Source organism: Syngnathoides biaculeatus, chromosome 10 (assembly GCF_019802595.1).
Source record: "Syngnathoides biaculeatus isolate LvHL_M chromosome 10, ASM1980259v1, whole genome shotgun sequence".
In the NCBI taxonomy this organism is placed as follows: Eukaryota; Metazoa; Chordata; class Actinopteri; order Syngnathiformes; family Syngnathidae; genus Syngnathoides; species Syngnathoides biaculeatus.
Window position 1 is genome coordinate 4,112,044 of NC_084649.1, and position 19,929 is coordinate 4,131,972.

Consider the following 19,929-nt stretch of genomic DNA (forward strand, 5'->3'; position numbering starts at 1 on the left):
AATAAGCATTTGGTTATAATATTTTGAAACTGTCAGGGCTGGGATGTCTGGGGGTGTTTGCATTTATCTGTGGGGATGGGAGGGGTGCATATTTGGATTTTAATTTTCTGCCTTTAGTTCTGTGAATGACTTTGGATTGCGTTCCTTATGTATGAAATGTGCCTGATAAATACATTTTGATTGAATAATACAATCCATGACCTCTCCTCCAAAGAGGAAATTAAAAAAAACCATTTGGTTGCACAAGTGTCCACACGCTCTTATAACCGATGATGTGGCTGGTCTCTCAGAATTACCACATCCAAAGTTAAATGTTACATGGGACTCATCATAGACTTGATACCATTAGAGGTGCCTCTGATTAACCCCAAATGAACTGCGGATGTTGTACAATGTGCTTTTCTTGGTTTTATTTTATTTTCATTTGTTTGGGGTTACATCTTAAAGTATAGGTTAGTTATTGCCTAGAGCATCTGCAGCAGCATTGTCAAAGGCATCAGTCAGTCATCAGAAAGGTATTGGAGGAATTTCCACTTCAACAGAGTGAAGATCGTCATCAAGTGAAGAAAATATGACACACCAGGGACATTACCAATATTTGGAAGTCCTAAAACTGATGGGTCACTGAGACGGAACTTAACCCACACCAGGTTCAGGCAAATGTACCATTAGTGAGCTACTGGTTGTCCATGTGATGACAATATCCTGTCCTTATAATGAATGTCTGCGATGTGGGGGGAGGGAGCAAGATATAAGCCTTATAAATGAAAGCAGCCAAGCCCAGTTCTGTCTTGCAGAAACACATGAAATATAATATTGAGAACTGATGAATCCTAGATTGAATTTTTGGGCCATAACTCTAAAATGGGTTTCTTTCAAACGGGGCACTGGTTGTCACCAAGAGAACACCACACTGACAGTGGAGCATGGTACAGTAGTGGCACAAATACTGTTGTGAGGGTCTTTTCCTTTTTATGTTACTGGAGTCTTTTTGAAGGTGGAGCAAATGAAGGATACAGTTTCAATTGCGAGGTGATGTTGGCACAGAACCTGGAGACATCTGCTGGAAAACAAAATAAGTTATGAAAAGACTACAAGAAGAAAAATAAAACTTAATTAGAGGTTAATAAAAGACTTGTAATTGTGTCAGACACCTACCAGCTCACATTTAACTACTAGTTGAAATGTCTGGTTAATTCTGACCCCGCCGTATCCGCCGTTATAAAGGTAGATCAGGGTGGTGGTGCACACTTTTGCAGCCACATTATGTGTTGTTAACTTTTACTTCCCCTCTTGACTTAACACACTTCCAAAGAATGCACAGAAAAAATGTGTTGTGAATATGTATTCGTTCGGACCGCTGTAACCACAAAGACGTCCTGTCCAGTATATGCAAAAGTGGGACAGCTGCTCTTTTCAATAAATCTCATTTTTTAAAATGCCACAGTTGCCAACAGCTGCCCCCATTTATTGCATGTCAATTTTGGGGCTGTGGACAGATTGAGGTGTTACCTGAAGACTTCCATAAGTTATATCGAGCCTTCCAGCTCATGCGAGAGCGTCGGTGGTTTGCTGTTGCACTGACCACAAACTATTATGAGGTGGTAACAAATCCGCCTCAAGGATTTGTGGGACCAGCAGTGACCTGAAAGTGTGACACCCCATTAATGTAGCTACGCTCCATTACAAATGTGCTCATTATGTTTCACACATTTCACATGCTGTATGCACTTTTACCAAAATTGAAGGTGGTGAGGTACACTATAGAACATTGTCATCAATAATTTTGGTATTGCTGATACCTAGGCTATATACCATATATTTAAAGTATCTATCTCACTGACATTGAGTAACAACAGGCTAAACAATGGAATCCTCTACTAGAGGGCAATTAATGTGTGTCATTTTGTCTGTTAGTGTGACGTGAATATTTTTCTTTCTCTAATTAAAAACAATGTTCCGGCTGAATAAAAGTTGGGAAACAACTGCATGAGAACAAGTTTTGATCTCTGCATCGTCATGGTGAACTAAAATGGCAACCAGTTGTTTAATGTGGTTGATTTGATTAATTTAGTTGGTTAATTTGGGGATAAAACGTTTAGCAGTTCAGCACTGATAGACCTCCACCAACACCTCATTGAACTTGAAGTGTGAAGCATGATTTGGCACTAATTACCATATGTGGAATGTTGCAGGATTAATTTCAAGCTGTGTGGCCCATCACCGTCCATAATTAACTGTTGTACACCCTGTTAAAAACAGATGGGTGGTTGCATGCACGTTGCAAAGTTTAATGAGGCTCATTGGACAAATATATTTGGCTACTTAGATGGTTTATTTATTGGCATTATTTTAACACACTGTCACAATCCAGTGAGATTGCATTCGAATGTGGATGAATTCTGGCTTTGCCAAATTAATAAGGCTCAGGGTGGATTGGAACTTGTACAACTGGTAGTCAAATGATTTAAAACAGTGCACTTCGGCACAGCTGAAAACACCAACCAAAGTGAGAATCGATTGTTTGGCTCCCTAGCAGCACCAATGTAGACAACAAGATTAAAAATAGGGTGATGCAATACGTGTCTCAAAAAAAAATCTCAGTTCGTACTTAAAATATCAAAGGTTTCATTTGTCCATTCTGAGCTTTTCCAGAACACGATTAGAGTGGCACATCAAAAGTTCAGTTTTATTTTAGGCAACCTTGACTTTGTTGTCTCTATGAAAATGTGGTCATGCAGAAAAGCAGCTGAGTCCTGCAAGATGCAACAATTTTATTTGCTCTTACTGGGAGTAATCTTTCATGTACTCTGTTATCCAGCATCCTCTCCGATAGCTGCTCCCTTGTGAAAGCTTTCATGCGTTCTCTCACCTTCCAGCCTTGGCCACAACATCCACCCTTCTCCCCTCAGATTCCATTAAAAAGCCAAACTTCAGCTCCCGCGGCTCTGATCAAACAGGGCGCTTAATGCCTTTTCCCCAATATACCACATATTTACATATAGATTGACTACTTAGTGGTCTGCATTTTTAACAGATTTAATGCAATCCACTTTTTGGAATCCATGTTGGATTTATGAACTGAACGTTTAAAAGAAAAGTTGATGTAGGTTGTGGAATCTTATGGACACAAAATTCCATTTGAGGTGCGGGATGAATAGGATGGAGTCAATATGTGACTTACTGGTCAATTTAAAACATTTTCGGTCTCATGAAGTTGATCAAAGATAGATTAATAAGGCACACATAGCCAGCAACCAGACCTATCCCTCAATATATTTTATTTGGAAAAAAGAAACCAACCTACTTATATCAGACTGATTGATTATCTACAACATACCACAACATTAACTGACTTTGTCCAAATACTTTTTTAACCACTGAAAATTAACGTGTTCTACATTAAAATGACCTTAATTCCTAAATGAATAGTACTACAGGCCATAATTTGTGAAACCTTTAAATTAAAAGCTGGAAATCAGAAATTTGTTGTCAACAAATGTGTAAACAACAACAATAATAGCACTGCTGTATAGGTATACAGACTAATACTGCAAAATGTAACATATCACTTATGGTTTTCTTTTCTTAGGGTTATGGTTTAGGGTTTATTCTCAATGTGAAAGTTTTAAAAGTTCAAACAAAATGAGGTTTTATTTTGGAGAGTTAGGTTGAATCCTACCACCTTGATAGTCCTGCTCTTCTGTCTATGTTGTGGTTAGATTGGACCCAGCTCAGTGAAACGGCAGATGTTCCCTAAGGGCCAGATGAGCCAAGGACCTGCAGACATTTGGACACAGACCAAGAAAGCTACCTTTCATTGCGCGGACTGACTTGGCAGCATTTTAAACAAGATCCAGAGGGCTGAATGTTTTCTTTTCGGACTTTCATAAACTATATACAGAGAGAGGACTGCATCCTGTTGATATTTTGAAACTCCCTTGAAGTTACCCTTAGCCTCCATCCAGCTGCTATACCAATTATTCCCTTACGTATCACAAGGGAACTGGAGCCAGTCTCTGCAGACCGACAGTAAGTCCCACTAGACAGTCATCAGTTTGGGCAGTTCTCAAACACAGTTTACAGCAAAAATCCAGATCGACTTTTGACTGGGGTGTGAATGTGACAGATGCACTGTATGCTTTCTCATGCACGTGCACTGCCACCCAACAAGGTCGAAGGTTGGATGATGTCTTTGTTCCTTCTTCCATTATCATCATTAGAAGTGATAATGATCACGTTGGGGAAATGAAAACCACAACATTGCACAGTGGGTGACTGGTGAGTACACCCATCTCACAGTTCAGAGGTCATGGGTTTGTATCTGGGCTCCAGCCTTCCTGTATGGAGTTTCCACATTCTCCCTGTGCTGAAGTGTTTTTTTTTTTTTTTCCAAGTGCTCTGGGAGGCAACCAGTCCAGGGTGTACCTAACCTCTCACCCAGTCAGTTGGGATGTGCTCCAGTACTCCCCCGATCCTGCTGAGGACAAGCACAAAATTAGGAAAGGCATTTCACTGTATAACGAGGATAAGAACATTGTATACATTGTTACTCACTATTCGCTACGCTAGACAATGTCTGCGTGTTGATCAATCTCATTTGTAAAAATTTACAACCATTGAAATTTTCATTGTGGCCCTCTTCACCTTAATGGAGCCTCTTTGACCCTTTAGGGCTTCTGTACCTCTGTGCTTATCAACGCTTAAGTGAAACAACCAAGGTTGAGCTGTGGGTGTGTTGTAGCTAAAAAAGTTTACAACTACACCGAACTGTGGGCACGACCACAAAGCATTTGTCACGTTGCACATGCGGCTGTTCATACATATGCACGTGTAATATAAAAAGTCATCTGAGCAGGGATGAAGTTACCAGTCTTTGGAACTCTGGGACTTCAAAGCTGGCTATGACCATGCTTGGCAGACAAGATGAGGCCAATTAGCTAGACGAAGGCTTTCGCTCTGTTCCCCTGCCAGGGGCATCTTCCGTGACTTTCCTAGCAGACACAAGGTTGTGAAATTTTTGTGCATTCCCTGTGCAGCAATGACAGAATGATTCAAGAGGTGACATACAGACAGGCCAAGACAGGTCTTGACTGCGTTTGTTGGAGGTTTTTTTTTCCATCCCCTTTTATATTACTTGAGGGAAATAACTGCATGGCTTACTTTTGCTCATACAGCACAAACACAGGCTCCCCTCGGGGGTCTCATTCAAAGCCTGAAGTCCTGCTTATGAGAAACAGCTGGAGCCTCAGCTACCTCACTCACATACATGAAATATAGAACTTTGACACATTTAGAAAAACCGTGGCCATTTTTCAGCTACAAGTAGCCTGAAAAGGAAACTTGCATTCAGCATATTAGAATGAAGTCTGACTAATATAAATATGCGCACGCATGATGTATTATTTCCCTTCCGAGAGAACATTCATGTTTTCCGCAGTGGATTCTTAGTGTGGAAGATTAATTAAGTGTCCATTTTAATTCCACACTTGCCAGCAGTTTGCTTTGCTTCAACTTGCTGTTGTTGAGACGCTTCCAAAAGAAACTTTGCAGCCCACAATTCTCTTGCTGTGTTTGGTCTGAAACCTTGCCCTTACAATCCTCTCCTTATGTGTTATCGTACAATTACATTAAAGTGTTTAAAGCGTTTCAGCGGAAAGTGATGAAGTGTTTGGATGCACACGAAGGAGGACGAGGTATGACAGCTGAAGAAAGAACAGCATTCTTTGACAGTGTGTCCTTCGCACTCGCTCCACTGCCAGGTTTACATGCGGTGTAATTAAATGTTGCTTGTGTAAAACTCAGCGCATGTACGTCTTTAAGCAGCACCACATCTTTTGTATCGTAGCATCATGACAAGAATGCTACTGTTAGATTGGAAGCAGCTTCTTTGTTTGTTGAAATTTTAAGTCGTCGCTTTAGAATAGAGTTTTGTTCCGATGTCCGAGCTCAAAACACACGTCTCTATCACTATGCAGAGACATTTTTTTCTATTCTTCAGTTCTATTCATGTTACTGGTCAACAACAACATTTATTGTACCATACATATACTACGTATATTGAACTATGGCCACATTTTTGTATACATCTACAGGTATTGTCACTATAGAGGTTCAAGTAAAAAAAGGTGTATGCCCTGAATTTTGAAGAATGATGCAACATTCAATTTACGGGTACAGTACTTACTTTTTTCAATGTCTACTTGTATTAATTTACAGTTAGCAACGTTTGTACCATTTCATGAATACACTGTTAACAACGGGGCCTAAAACCCCGACCTAAACAAGAGAAACGGATGCCATTTTCAGATTCAGCAAATTGTATTAAATCACAATTTGCATTTTTGTGTCTCCATCCATCCATCCATCCATCCATTTTCCAAGCCGCTTATACGCACATTAAAAGCCGGCAATTGTAGGATAGGTTTTACAGTATATTGCATGTGCATAGTGTATAAGTCTACTCACTTGTGAATGAGTGTTGATCTCCTTTATGTTGTGTTCCTGTGTGACGATCTGCACGTCTCATTCCAAGACAGTGGGGCCGATAGACCAGCCAACATTTGTGAGCAAAGGCTGAGAGCTTGAATCAGATTGCTACCAAGTCAAGGGAGAAGAAACTAGGTGTGAGAGTGGCATTATTGAGTGTCTCAATTCTCAATTCAACACAACTTTGTTTATATAGTGGCATCACAATATTGCCAAACTTCAGAACAGCTTGTAAATACTAGCGGTGGAACAGTTCGTCATCGTGTGCAAGTAGAAAATGTTACGTGGTCGCGAGTGCGTGTTTGCATGCTCCCTTAGCACTATCTCACTGTTTAAGACACGGTGATTGAAAGTCGCCATCTTTTCCACTGCTTTTGGCAATCTCCTCCACCTGCGCGCTCTGGTAAGACTGTTCCCTGTCAGTTACTGTCAAGTCAAGTTTACAGTCATTTATTGGCAACGGTGTTTCTAGTAAATGACTGTAAAACCCTGATGAAATGTCTAAGACTGTACCTACACCTTGATTGAACGCGCGATGTGATATCAATTCCCGTTATTCACGATGCAAGTGTTCTCCAGGGAGGGTTTCTTCCCAACGTAGTTTCTTCCAGTGCTACCCCTACGTAGAAAGCAAGAAAACAAGAAGGATATTCCTTCAGGTTGTTGGCCAATGACTTGGTTCTTCTGAGGTAGTTTCGACGCTCTGTCTCCGAACAGATGGATACCCTGTCTCACTTTATCGTTGCCGGACGGACGCTCTGCTGGCTGGGGCCCAGATATTGTCACTACTGACTGCTTTATCAGCGTCTGACTTAACGAGCTGTCATCCTCTTGGAGCAAGTTTCCCAGGCGCCTTGTCCACCCATTCCTCCCTACTGTCTCTCACATTGCTCTTCAGAGATCTGGCCAGCCTGTCTACTGTACTGGCCGGCACCCCACTTAGCTAGGGCCTAAGACGTTGTTGTTGTTTTTTTTTTTTTTTTTAAACTGGTGTTGATCTATGAGCTTCTTTGCGGATTTTCATCTTCATGTTGACAATTTGATGTGATATAATGCTGCAGTTAAGACAAAATCATGTTATTATCAATCCGGTCAAAAGACACAATTTTAAATTGGTTTCAATCAAAACACAGATACCTCTGGCCTTGGATCACAAGATGTAAAGTGTGAAATCAAGTAGTATGATGTGTTTTCTGCAAAACCTTAATCCACTTTTGAGTCTGGCATAAAAACATAGCAGTTCTATCCTCTTTCTAACTATGATGAGGAATTGGAAAGCTTACTGGCAAGCCAAATGAAATCCCATTTTGTTTCAAAAAGAGTCGCTTTTGTAAAAGTGTCAGAAAAGCAGCAATTTATACATGACAACCATCTTTATTCTTCTCATTTTTATTTTTTCCCAAGTTTATATATTCATAGCTTGACATTTCAAACTTTTACTGTGAGTATCATTAGTGTTTCTGCAATACCAGAGCTCATGGACAGTTGCTTTACTGCTGTCCTGTTTAAACCTAGTTCTGAGGTTCTAAAATCAGCTATGCATCATGTTTATCAGTGGTCTCCAACATTTTTAATACTTTGTGTGTACTTGCACTTACAACAAAAGCGATACTTAAATTGAAGACATGATCTATAATAGAAATAGCGAGGGTGGAGGACTTTCAACACTTGGGGTCAACAGCCCAGAGCAATGGTGAGTGTGGTAAGGAAGTAAAGAAACAGGTCCAAACAGGTTGGGATGGGTAGATGACGTTGTCAGTTGTGATCTGTTATAGAATAGTCTCTGCTAGGATAAAGGTTCAAGTTTGAAGAGTTACTGAAAAGATGGCAGGAGGCAGACCTGGAGGTGGTAGACATCATGTTGGGGTTCTCTGTAGGGGTGAGCAGAATGGATAGGATTAGAAATTAGCACATTACAGGGACACCTATGGTTAGATGTTTTCGAGACAAATTTAGAGAGAGCAGACTGAGAGTGATAATGAGTATACGTATTGATAGAAGTATGTTGAGAATGAAGCTGCCAGTGAAATAAGAGAGCTAGCAAAATATCTCAGAGAAGGTTATAGATGTACTGAAGAAAGACATGAGGGGAATGGACATGAGAGGAGAGAAGGAGTCAGAAGACAGACTTGGGTCCGGTACACACATAAAGTCATGCGGGCTGAGAATGATGCTGAGAATGGTGACGTGAAGCCTTCAAAGAAGCACTCAAGACTGACACACACAGGAGCAACCATAAATGAAGACAAAAATATCTCAGCTAATGTCGTTTTATGTAGGAAAGTAGGTCCCGCAAGCAAGCAAAGCAAGAAGTAATTTTCCCAACAACTCATTTTTTGGATGGCTAAACACATGATGGCCAAAACTGTTGATTGTCCAATATCTTTTATATATGTATGTTCGGGGTCTGTAGCAGATAAAAAGTCTTTTAAGTTTGGCTAAAGTTTTATGTGTGTACCAAGCCATATATAGAAATATTTTTACAAAACTCTTCTCTGGCATGTCAAATGTAGATGACATTTATTGTCACTTTACAGGGACTTTAAAAATACTCCTACAACATAAATGTGGAGAAAGGTAAAATTAATTAAAATCTAGTATGACATTATTCCATTATGGCAGGGTTCCGATTTATGCAGATGCCTGGAAAAACAGGCTTACGTCAGGCTGCTCAACACTTTATTTATGCAGCCTGCGCCACAGATTCCATTTATTCTTAATTTCCCCCCTCCAAAAATGTTGTTTGTGCAATCAAATATGGCTTTTGGTTAGGTATATTTTCATAATGGTGTGTGATCTTACCAGCAGGCTCACATTGCATTGAAATCACATACCATATCACTAGCATCGGGCGTAATGCTTGCATCTTAAAAACCGTCACAGCATTTATATCAGGTTAGCTAACATTGCATAAGCAAAGAGAGCACGCCATTTTCAATACCTTAGGTTGGTCTATTATTTGTAAAATGATCCACATGAGGACTGATCAACAGTATCGATTTGTGATATGTTTCTTTGTATGGATGAAAAAAAAACAAGGGCAACTTATATCAGAGGGAAAAGTGCAAGAATGGTGAAGAAAAGGAAAGGGTCAATACAAAATTGGTGGCTATTCGGTTAAAACAGTGGTGGTAACTTACGTCCTCAACGCAAAGGCTGTAACGCAAAGGGAGGTGTATCGTCTGTAAGGCCCAAATCACAGAAACGCTGATCCCTTGACATGGCATCTCCAAAAAGATTTCAGGGGTCATGACCTTGCTTTTCTCTGAATTCCTCATCATCATTGATCTCTCCAAGCCGACTTGCAATCTGGCAAAGGTAATAATTACAAAGAACGAGTGTTCATAAAACACTTGGCGTCTTTTGCCTTGGTCATGCCTTACATTAGTTGAAAGTAACCTGACCAAACAGGATGAAGTAGCATTCAATGATCATCTTCAGATCCAATAAGTAACTTACATTATGAATAGTGATAGTGAATTAGCTTGAAGTACAATAAAAATCAGTGTTCTATTGTACATAATTTTAATTGTAAGAGCCAATTTCCATCATGGCGACCTGTCGCTACAGGTTTTCACAGAGGCCCACCACGAGACTTTCACTACCTAGGGGAGCTGTAAAAGTGCTAACACCTTCTTCACTTAACGCTGTGGTGCTCAACGCAAAGGCCAGCAAACAGGAATGTCCACCTGTTCTTCTGTAGTTAGGGATGGCGGCCCATCATATATACACATAGAGCCCAAAATGGACATCTCTGGACTTTGAAAGTCTGCATCAGACATTTTAGCATTAGTAAAATGTGTTACCCTGCATATTACATCTGGCCACAGAATCTCAAAAGAATATAAGAGCTCGATGTCCAGTTTTGGTACAGCATTTTGTTGTACCGCCCTCTTACATACCTAACCAAAATGATTGGAAATGGCGTGGTGCGGTGCCCTTCTGCACCACTGCAAACAGGAACCACAATAATAAACATGTTGTTATATTTAAAAAACCTTTTTTGTCAATCACAGCACCACTTTTGTTAAGGCACATTATTCTCATGAAATTGTGAAAGCTACACAGTACAAAGTACAGTATTAGCTTGCCCAGTAAGCACCTCCTAGTGACCCATTCGACAGCAGAGAGCCTATCCTTTACATGTAAATAGTTAATTTAATATTCACCACTAAACAATTTGATGTAAACTTTGCCGAGCCCACAGGGCTGCCATTAAGCAGCAGAGACACCTCAGCAGTGTCGCCGACCTCCTTCGCCGTCATCCTTTTATAAACACAGAAACCCACTCATCATGTTTCATGCAGACAGCTGCAACAACATGCAGATGTTGGCAGACCCTCTGGCAACTGAAGCCCCATGTTAATTGTGTCCATTTACTTTTTAAAATAAAGTCAGTGACCTACGCTCAGTTTATGAGGGCTGATTATTACTTTGTTCGTGAGTAATGTGTATTTAGACGTGATTTTCTGAAAATCCTTATTTATTATCGAGGCTTCTAAATTAGGCCATTATGCTGTTATTCAGTGTTAGTAATGGGTAATTTATTAGACCATTACTAATTCATACTGCTTTAGGTAAGAGTCAAAAGTGATGAATGTTTGCCATGCAAGTCCACGACTTGTGTCTTTGGAAAGCAGTTTTCAGGGGCAAATGACAACAAATGATTTCAGCCTGCGCCTACTCCCAATGATTCCTTTGTAACACTTGAAATTTCAATGTCGCTGGACAGTTACACTTCTCTACGGTGCTTTCCTCTGAGTGTGGCTAAACAAGAGACTCGCAGAGAGAAAAACGTGATTGAAGGGTTGGGAGCCAATGTCGTTCCCACTGCAGCTGTTGTTGAAAGCTGCTTTTATAGACTCTTACCTCATCATAACCGGGTTATGAAAATATCATCACTGTTGGCTTGTGTTGAACGATGGAGCCACTTCAGTGCTAAACTAATAGTGTGTCATCTCCATTGTCCCAAAAGATTACAAAGTCAAAAAGATTATTATTATTATTATTACAAAGCTGTCATGAAATTCATGGATGTGAAACAATGCATTGTTTGAACTGTTCTGTAAGGGGATTTTTTTTCTTTACACCTGAATTTTCCATTCTCCACCTCGAGTTCACTCACTGCAGTGCTTTTCCCAGTTTCACTTTTTTTTTTTTAGATAGATGACAAAGAGAACACTGAAAAACAACGTCTATACCAAAACATGTCAGAAAAGAACTCTGAAAGTGTTTCAGATAAACTATTGGCACTGTGGCTGTGATATCAATATATAACTGTGTTTATGTTCAAAAACACCAAAGAATGTAAAGTGTCAAAGCTGTATTGCACTGTCAAGAGCCTTCACACAAATTTCATGGAGAGGAGCGCAAGCTTACAGTGCCTTTGGGGGAAAACTGGACAACGGTTGTGATCTGCGGCCATGCGATCTGTCAGCCTGTAGGAGTGCACGTGTCCTGCTTGGGAGGTGAGAAATGGCCTATCCACTGTGAGAAAGCGAGGGAGATGAGCAACGGAAAGCCACAAGCTCCCTCAATGTGCGTAATCATGAGACAGAAGGTGAGGTATATCCTGAACCGGTTGCCAGCCAATCACAGGGCACATAGAGAGAGACAACAGTCACAATCACACCTTGGGGGAATTTAGAGTGTCCAATTAATGTTGCATGTTTTGGGATGTGGGAGGAAACCGGAGTGCCTGGAGAAAACCCACGTAGGCACGGGGAGAACATGCAAACTCCACACAAGCGGTGCCGGGGTTTGAATCCCAGGTCCTCAGAACTGTGAGGCCAACGCTCTACAGCTGCTCCACCGTGCCGCCAGATTTATAAATTATTCTTAATTAAAATAAACTATTATTTTTCTTCTTATTATTATTATAATACTTCTGGACCTAATTGCAACAATCCTACCTTTATGCAATAGTGCTCCATCATTTTTTTCATAGGATATTCCCCTGCTTTGTTCTTGATATCAGTGTGCAGTGCTTATCCAAAATTGGGCCAGCGGGCCAATTCAGCTCCAAGTAGAAATGAAGACATTGTCAGAATTTCCCAATTTCCTGCCAGTCATTTTCTCATTTGTGGTCTGAAGCAGCTGAAATGATACTCTTCCTAAAAGCATTGCAATGCTGTAAAACATATGGCTGTTTATTCTTTCATATCCCAAATCACAATTTTGTTCAACACAGCGGGTCTATGTTCTTCCATAATGTTTGATGTCATGCACATTATGTCATAAAATACGAGACATCCATGACAACATAATGTCACCAGTATGGCACTGCCTAAATGTTTGTGTACTCTATCTACAGGAAATTTGGAATATTACTTTACACACGTTGTATTGTGTTGTGTTTTTTTAAAGATAAAATCAAACTAAATTTATTTAGTACAGAAAACCAGCAAGGGGCCTCGAGGTTTGTGGTAAAGTGGACCCAGCATCTCATCAGCTCATTTTTCCAAGATGTGCATGTGTCTGACGAGTCCTTTTAAAAAGGGTTGTTGTCGTCATCACAATAAGACCAAACCAAAGTTATCTGTTTCACATGATAACAGTCCAGACTGATGTTCAGTGTCCCCATATGCTTGGAAGAATGACATCTTTCTAATCTACACGGTCATCTGGATGACAAGCATTGAAGATCCATTCTTTCAGCTGCAGAAGAAACTACAATCTCTCCACCAAAACGTATAATCTGTATGAATCATTGTTGAGTGATCTAAATCCCTATCTCTCTGTCTCTGACTATTATATTACAGCACATGTGTTTCTTGAGGATGATAAAATAAGTTAGTTGAGCAAAAAGAAAGAAAAACACACAGCTGTCTTTGAAAGAACCCTTAATGATACATTTGATGAAGGCTAAGAAGCTATTGCTGCACTCAAGAATCAGAAAATACACTTTTTTAGGCTTTAGGACTTAAAGGTCTACAGTCATCCCTATATACATTTTAAAATAGATATTATGTTTTGAAAACTAGACGTTATTCACTTCAATGTCTATACGGGAAAAAAATGAGCAGAGAGTGTCATTCATGTGCAAAGTTGCGGAAGTCTCACTCGACATCCCAGTGGTGGCCATATTGCCTGCAATGCCATTTACAGATGTCACACTGGGACAGTCGCCATTGAGAAGACGCTGTGCCACCTGGTACGGGAGAGGAACAAGAGAGATTTTAAATTTTTTCCGACGCCCCTTCTGACACGGAAGAAGAAGAAGAGAACATCTCACAGTCGAGTGAAGTGACCTGGGCCATATTAGCCTATCATTTTGAGCCATATTTAGATGATATGCGGATCACTTCTAACTAACAACAGACTCCCCAATAGAGAGATGAGGAACCCGATGAAATATTCAAAATGACAGTCCTATAATTGTTCGATTTTCTAACTCTTTTATAAGTCTTGTGTATGTAGCGTACTCAGGAAGACCCATGCCGGGGGAATTAACTATGTCAGGGGTGCCCAGACACCGGTGGCTGGTGGGGGGGGACTCCTTTCTCCTCCCCGCCAGTAGTGTGACAACACAGGCCAGACAGCCTCCCGGCCCACCCTACTTCCGCGTCGGGTGAAAGGGCAGCTAACTGTGGCAACCGGCGATATAACGCAGCTCTTTTATTACGTTCTGAGAGGATTACGTCGTCGGACGCCGACGGAGCTTTTTATTCATCCTGCTGAGCTTTTTATTCATCCTGCTGAGCTTTTTATTCATCCTGCTGCTAACGAACAAGTAAACGGACACTACTGATACGACGCAGATCTTTTATTACGTTCTCAGAGGATTACGTCGTTGGACGCTGACGGAGCTTTTTATTATTGCTGCTTTCAGATAAGTTGTTCGAGTTTGGTGGCTATATGTCTAGTGAGCTAGTTAGTTCATGTTACACGCTACTAAACTGTCTTTGTACTTCTATTTTATTGTTTTGTGTTGTATTGTATTGGGCAGCATGGTGGTTCAGCTGATAAAGTGTTGGCCTCACAGTTCTGAGGACCCTTCCTGGCCCCACCTGTGTGGAGTTTTCATGTTCTCCCCGTGCTTGTGTGGGTTTTCTCCGGGCACTCCGGTTTCCTCCCACATCCCAAAAAAAAAACATGCCACATTAATTGGATACTCAAAATTGCTCCTAGGTGTGATTGTGACTGTGGCTGTTTGTCTCGATGTGCCCTGCGATTAGCTGGCAACCAGTTCAGGGAGTACCCCGCCTCCTGTCTGTTAACAGCTTTGATAGGCTCAAGCACTTCCCGCGACCCTTGTGAGGATAAGGGGCAAAGAAAATGGATGGATGGATTGTATTGTGTGTGTGATTAAATTGTCTTAAACGCAATACGTTATATGTTGCTGGTTTGACCTAGGAGATTTATTCTAAATTCACACGTAACATATGCTATAAACTGTGAGACAAATTAGACCCCCACACACAACAAATTTTTTTTTGGCACTATTCACACCTACCTGTCATTTAGAACTCACAAATCTCTTATCCTTTGCACCCGTGCAATCCATTTTTCACGATGAACCGGGCGGTTTGGAAAATTGCGAAGAGTGAATCCATCCTCCTGAGTGTTTGAGCAAAATCCAGCAATACAACGAGTTGGAATTTTGGCTAACACGATGCAAAAAACAAGTAATTTTTTTGCCGGTACAATAGGTATAAATCAATATAAACACTCGACCCCGCTACTGTAAAAAACGTAATTTCCTGGTTCTTCTCCAACACAAATGCCTCAAGAGGATTTTCATGGCGGGAGATGCAAAAATCCATATACAACAACATCATGACGTGTGGTGAAAAAAACGGTGGGCCAATTCCGGCTGCCTTTTTTTTTTTTAATTATAAACAGACTAAAATTCATGCTTTATGTGTTGGTAGACCTTTAAAGGTCAAGTGTCATCCCTGTAAACATTCTAAAATAGATATTATTATGAAAAATTCTTATAACATTCACTTCAATGTCTATATGAAAAAATAAATGTGAGCGGAGAGCACGTCATCCATGCGCAAAGTTGCAGAAGCGTCATTCTACGACATCCAAATGGTCGCCATATTGGCTGCATCCTCTGTCCGTGACGTCACCCAGACATTCACCAATGAAAACACGCGGTGCACCCTACTATGGGAGACGAACACGCCCCTTCTGACATGGAAGCTCTTTTTGAAAAGGAGAACACCACACAACCGAGTGAAGTTACCCGGGCAATAATACACTATTGTTTCGAGCCATCTTCAGATGATGAGCCATGCTGCTTTAGGGGGTTGTTCATAGCCGCCGCAGTTCGCCATGAACAACACCATTGAGCCGGGGCGCTTTACTGCGTTGTCGCTGCACGTGGCTGAGTGAGGCATTTTTGGTTGCGTTCTTCAGAGCCGCCGCCGTCCGAAAGCCCGACGCGCAGCCTTCGTCGAAGTCGTGACCGGCGAACGCTGCGCCTCAGTCGGTGTGGCTCATTTTCGGTGCCGTGGTGACTCTTCTCTCTTACAGGCCCAGAACACCAAGTCATGTGGAGGAGTCGCTGGCGGAAGGTCTCATCCGCCCCTCGTCATCATCCGCCGGAGCGGGCGTCTTTTTCGTAAATACTACCAGGGGCTGAATGACATCACAATAAAAAACAGGTACCCTCTTACCCTAATCGCCAAGGCCTTCGAACTGCTGAAGGGTGTCAGGATATTTCCTAAGATGGACCTGAGGAACGTGTACCACCTAGTGCGTATTAGTGTGGGAGATGAATGGAAAAGTGCTTTTAACACGCCCATGAGGCACTATGAGTACCTGGTGATGCCTTTTGGACTGACGAATGCACCAGCGGTGTTCTAGAACTTCGTCAATGACATTCTACGCGAGATGCTCAATAGGCATGTTTTCTTGCTTGCTTAATGACAAACAGATTTTTTTCCACGGACGAAGATTCCTATATCAGGCTTGTCCGGTCCGTGCTGCAGCAGCTGTTGCGGCACGATCTGTACGTGAAGGCAGAGAAGTGCAAATTCCACCGACCCTCCGTCTCGTTCCTGGGTTTTGTCCTAGCGGAGGGGGAATTCCACATGGATCCAGACAAGGTCGAAGCCGTCCTTCAGTGGCCCACTCCCACGAATCGCAAAGAGGTTCAGAGATTCATTGGGTTTCCCAACCATTATTGCAAGTTTATTCGGAATATTAGCACCATAGCTGCCATTCATGCATCCATTCACTTCTCCCCTCAGTGCCTTCGACTGGGATTCGGCCTGCCAGGCGGGTTTCAGCAAGGTCAAGGCCAGATTCACGTCATCCCCGGTCCTCATCCTGTCTGGCCCTGATAGGCAGTTTATTGTCGAGGTGGAAGCATCAGATTCCGGATAGGGGTGGTCCTCTCTCAGAAGAGTTCCAGGGATGGGAGACTACACCCCTGTACTTTCTTCTCCAAGATGCTGATGCCGGCGGAACATCGGAGACCGGGAATTGCTCGCCGTCAAGATGGCCATCGCGGAGTGGAGACACTGGTAAGAGAGGACTCAGGTCGCATTCCTCGTGCTGATGGACCATAAAAACTTTGAATATCTAAAAACCACCATGAGGCTGAACGCCCAACAAGCTAGGTGGGCCCTCTTTTTCACTAGGTTCTGCTTCACTATGTCCTACCGGCTGGGGTCCAAGAACGGGAAACCCAATGCGCTGTCGTGGATATATTAGGGGGAGAGGCCCTGATTCTTCCGGACACCTGCTTCGTGTCAACCTTCACGTGGGAGATCGAGGTCCAAGTGAAAGAAGCACTTAAAGACTTCCCCAGTCCGGCAGGTTGCCCCGCCAACAGACTGTATGTCGTGCCTCCTCAGGGGGGAATGTGATTGAGTAAGCCCACACAAATTGCACCGTGTGTCACCCAGGCATGGCCAAGACGCGAACATCAAAGAAGACATTTGAGAATATGTCAATACGCTGCCAACAAACCCTCCTGGCAACGGCCCGCGGGAGAGCTTTGTCTGCTGCCTATCCCTCGACGTCCATGGTCCAACATCTAGATTTCGTGACTGGTCTTCTGCCTTCACAAGGTCACACCATTGTGCTTTCAGTAGTGGATCGGTTCTCAAAAATAGTTCACTCCATCTCGCTGCCAAAAATCCCCTCCGCCAAGCAAACCACCGAGCTTCTGTTGGACAAAGTGTTCTGGTACCACGGCTTGCCTACCGACGTGGTGTCGGACAGGGGACCCCAATTCGTTTCCCGATTTTGGAGGGAGTTTTGCTCACTGATATGGGCCACGGCGAGTCTGTCCTCGGGTCAGCACCCAGAGTCCAATGGCCAGGCCGAACGGGTCAATGAGGACATGGAAACCGGTCTCCGTCGCCTGGCCTCCCGCGACCCCGCCTCATGGAGTCGGCAGCTCGCCTAGATGGAATACTCCTACAACTCCCTTCCCTCTGCATCAACAGGTGTGTCGCCCTTCCATGTGCTGCATGGCTACCCTCCCTCACTCTTCCCGTCTCTAGACACTGACTCACCGGTGCTGTCAGCGTTGGCCGTGGTAAGGCGCTGTAAGCAGACCTGGGAGTGAGGCAGATGAATGCTCCTACGTATGGGGCGCACCTACAAGGTCGCAATGGACCATAAGAGGGTGAGGGCACCGACCTATAAAGTTGGACAGTGCGTCTGGCTGTCGGCGAGAGGCCTCCTGCTATGGATGGAATCTCACGAGCTGGCCCCCAGGCTCATCGGTCCTTTCCCCCATCACTAGGGTGATCAACCAGGTTGCAGTATCATTAAAACACCCGAGATCAATGTGGCTCCACCCTTCCTTTCATGTCAGTCATCTCAAGCCAGCTTAATCGTCTCCGCTGGTTCCGCCTGGCGAAGCCTCTCCTCCCCCCCGCATGGTTGATGGAGGCCCGGTCTACACTGTGCGCCAGCTCCTGCTGTCCCGCCGTCGGGGTGTCGAGTACCTGGTAGACTGGGAGGGCTACGGTCCCGAAGAACGTTTGTGGATCCCGTCCCAGTTCATGGTCAACCCCCCCCCCCCATTAGAGACTTTCACGCCTCTCACCCTGGGCCTGGACCGTCCAAGGCCGCCCGTTAAAGGGAGGGGTTACAGTAATGGCCCTGTAGGTCCCTCTACTGGCTGTACTGGTCCCCGATGGGGCACACCTGCGCCTCGTCTCTAGTAATTACGTCCCAGTTATATAGAACCACGTGTATGGACTGGCCTTTGCCAGATCGTTGCTTCATACCTCGTTCCCGCACTCTCGTAATCCCATTCCTGATCTCCCGTGTATCGACCCCTGCCTGCCCACTGACCTGCCTCCTATGTCTGATGTCCTTGTTACTGCTGCTCCCGTTGACTGTCTGCCTGATCCCCGACACTGGACTAAATAAATACATTTCCCGAACTGCCTCTATGTCTCCCGAGTCGTGCATTTGGGTCCAACCCCGTGTTCTGATTGTGACACTAAACAATGATGACAAAGTCATTAATGCGACTTCTTGTGCTTTCATACGTCACGCAGGCATTGAGACTTCCATCCGTTCATTGTGACCGTAATTCAATTTGATTTGCCATCATGATGGTACGATGGTAAACAGTTCTTGCCGACAAAGGCATGTCTTTTATTCATTTGATTATCTTGTCTTTATGCGAAGTTGGCAACATGTTGATTGGCTTTGGCATACTCCCCATCTGTGAATTTCAACACACAGCAGAACCCTCCCTCTCCACAAAGGCTGTCCAGTCTTGTTGAAAACTTCGGTACTCTTGATATTTTTTTCTTTGAGCAACCTTTGTCAAAAGTTTCCATAATTATTGTTCCACATAATCGGTGTTAGACCATTCTGTGCCTGTGGTTATTTAGCAAGTCAGACCCCGCGTCATTCCCGTCCGAAAATCCATCCAAATATTCACCAGTATTTACAGCCACAGGTTCAAATCTGTATGGACGTATTTCTCCGTCTTCCCAATCAACTGATGCTGCTATTTCTTCAGCAGATGAGGATCAATCTGAGAAATCAGCGGTGTCGGTGATTGTGTTGTGCACAGAACAGACGCACATAAGATGTCACTTCCTGTTTTTAAGTCATGTGACTCACCAAAATGGCGGCGCCCTTGAAAATTCGTAATTGCCGATAAAAACACCATTAAATGGTATTGGATTAACCTCAAATTTTCAAGGTACAGTAAATATGACATCGGATTAAGGCTTTTCATTGTTCAGTGGACTATTCCTTTAAATACCTTTAAAAGTAAATTACAACAAAGATGAAATGCATGTGGAAAACAATTTTTTGTTTGCAGAGTCATTAACCTTTAAAAACTTTTCCATAAACAACTCAACAATGGCCAAAGGAGCAAAATTTTACACAAATTGTGAACACACACCCACAAACATTTATTGTGTCCGCACACATCAAGGGTGTTGGTTAGCATTAGGAGACATATACAGGTAAATGATCAGATTGTTTTTTAAGATGAGTGTT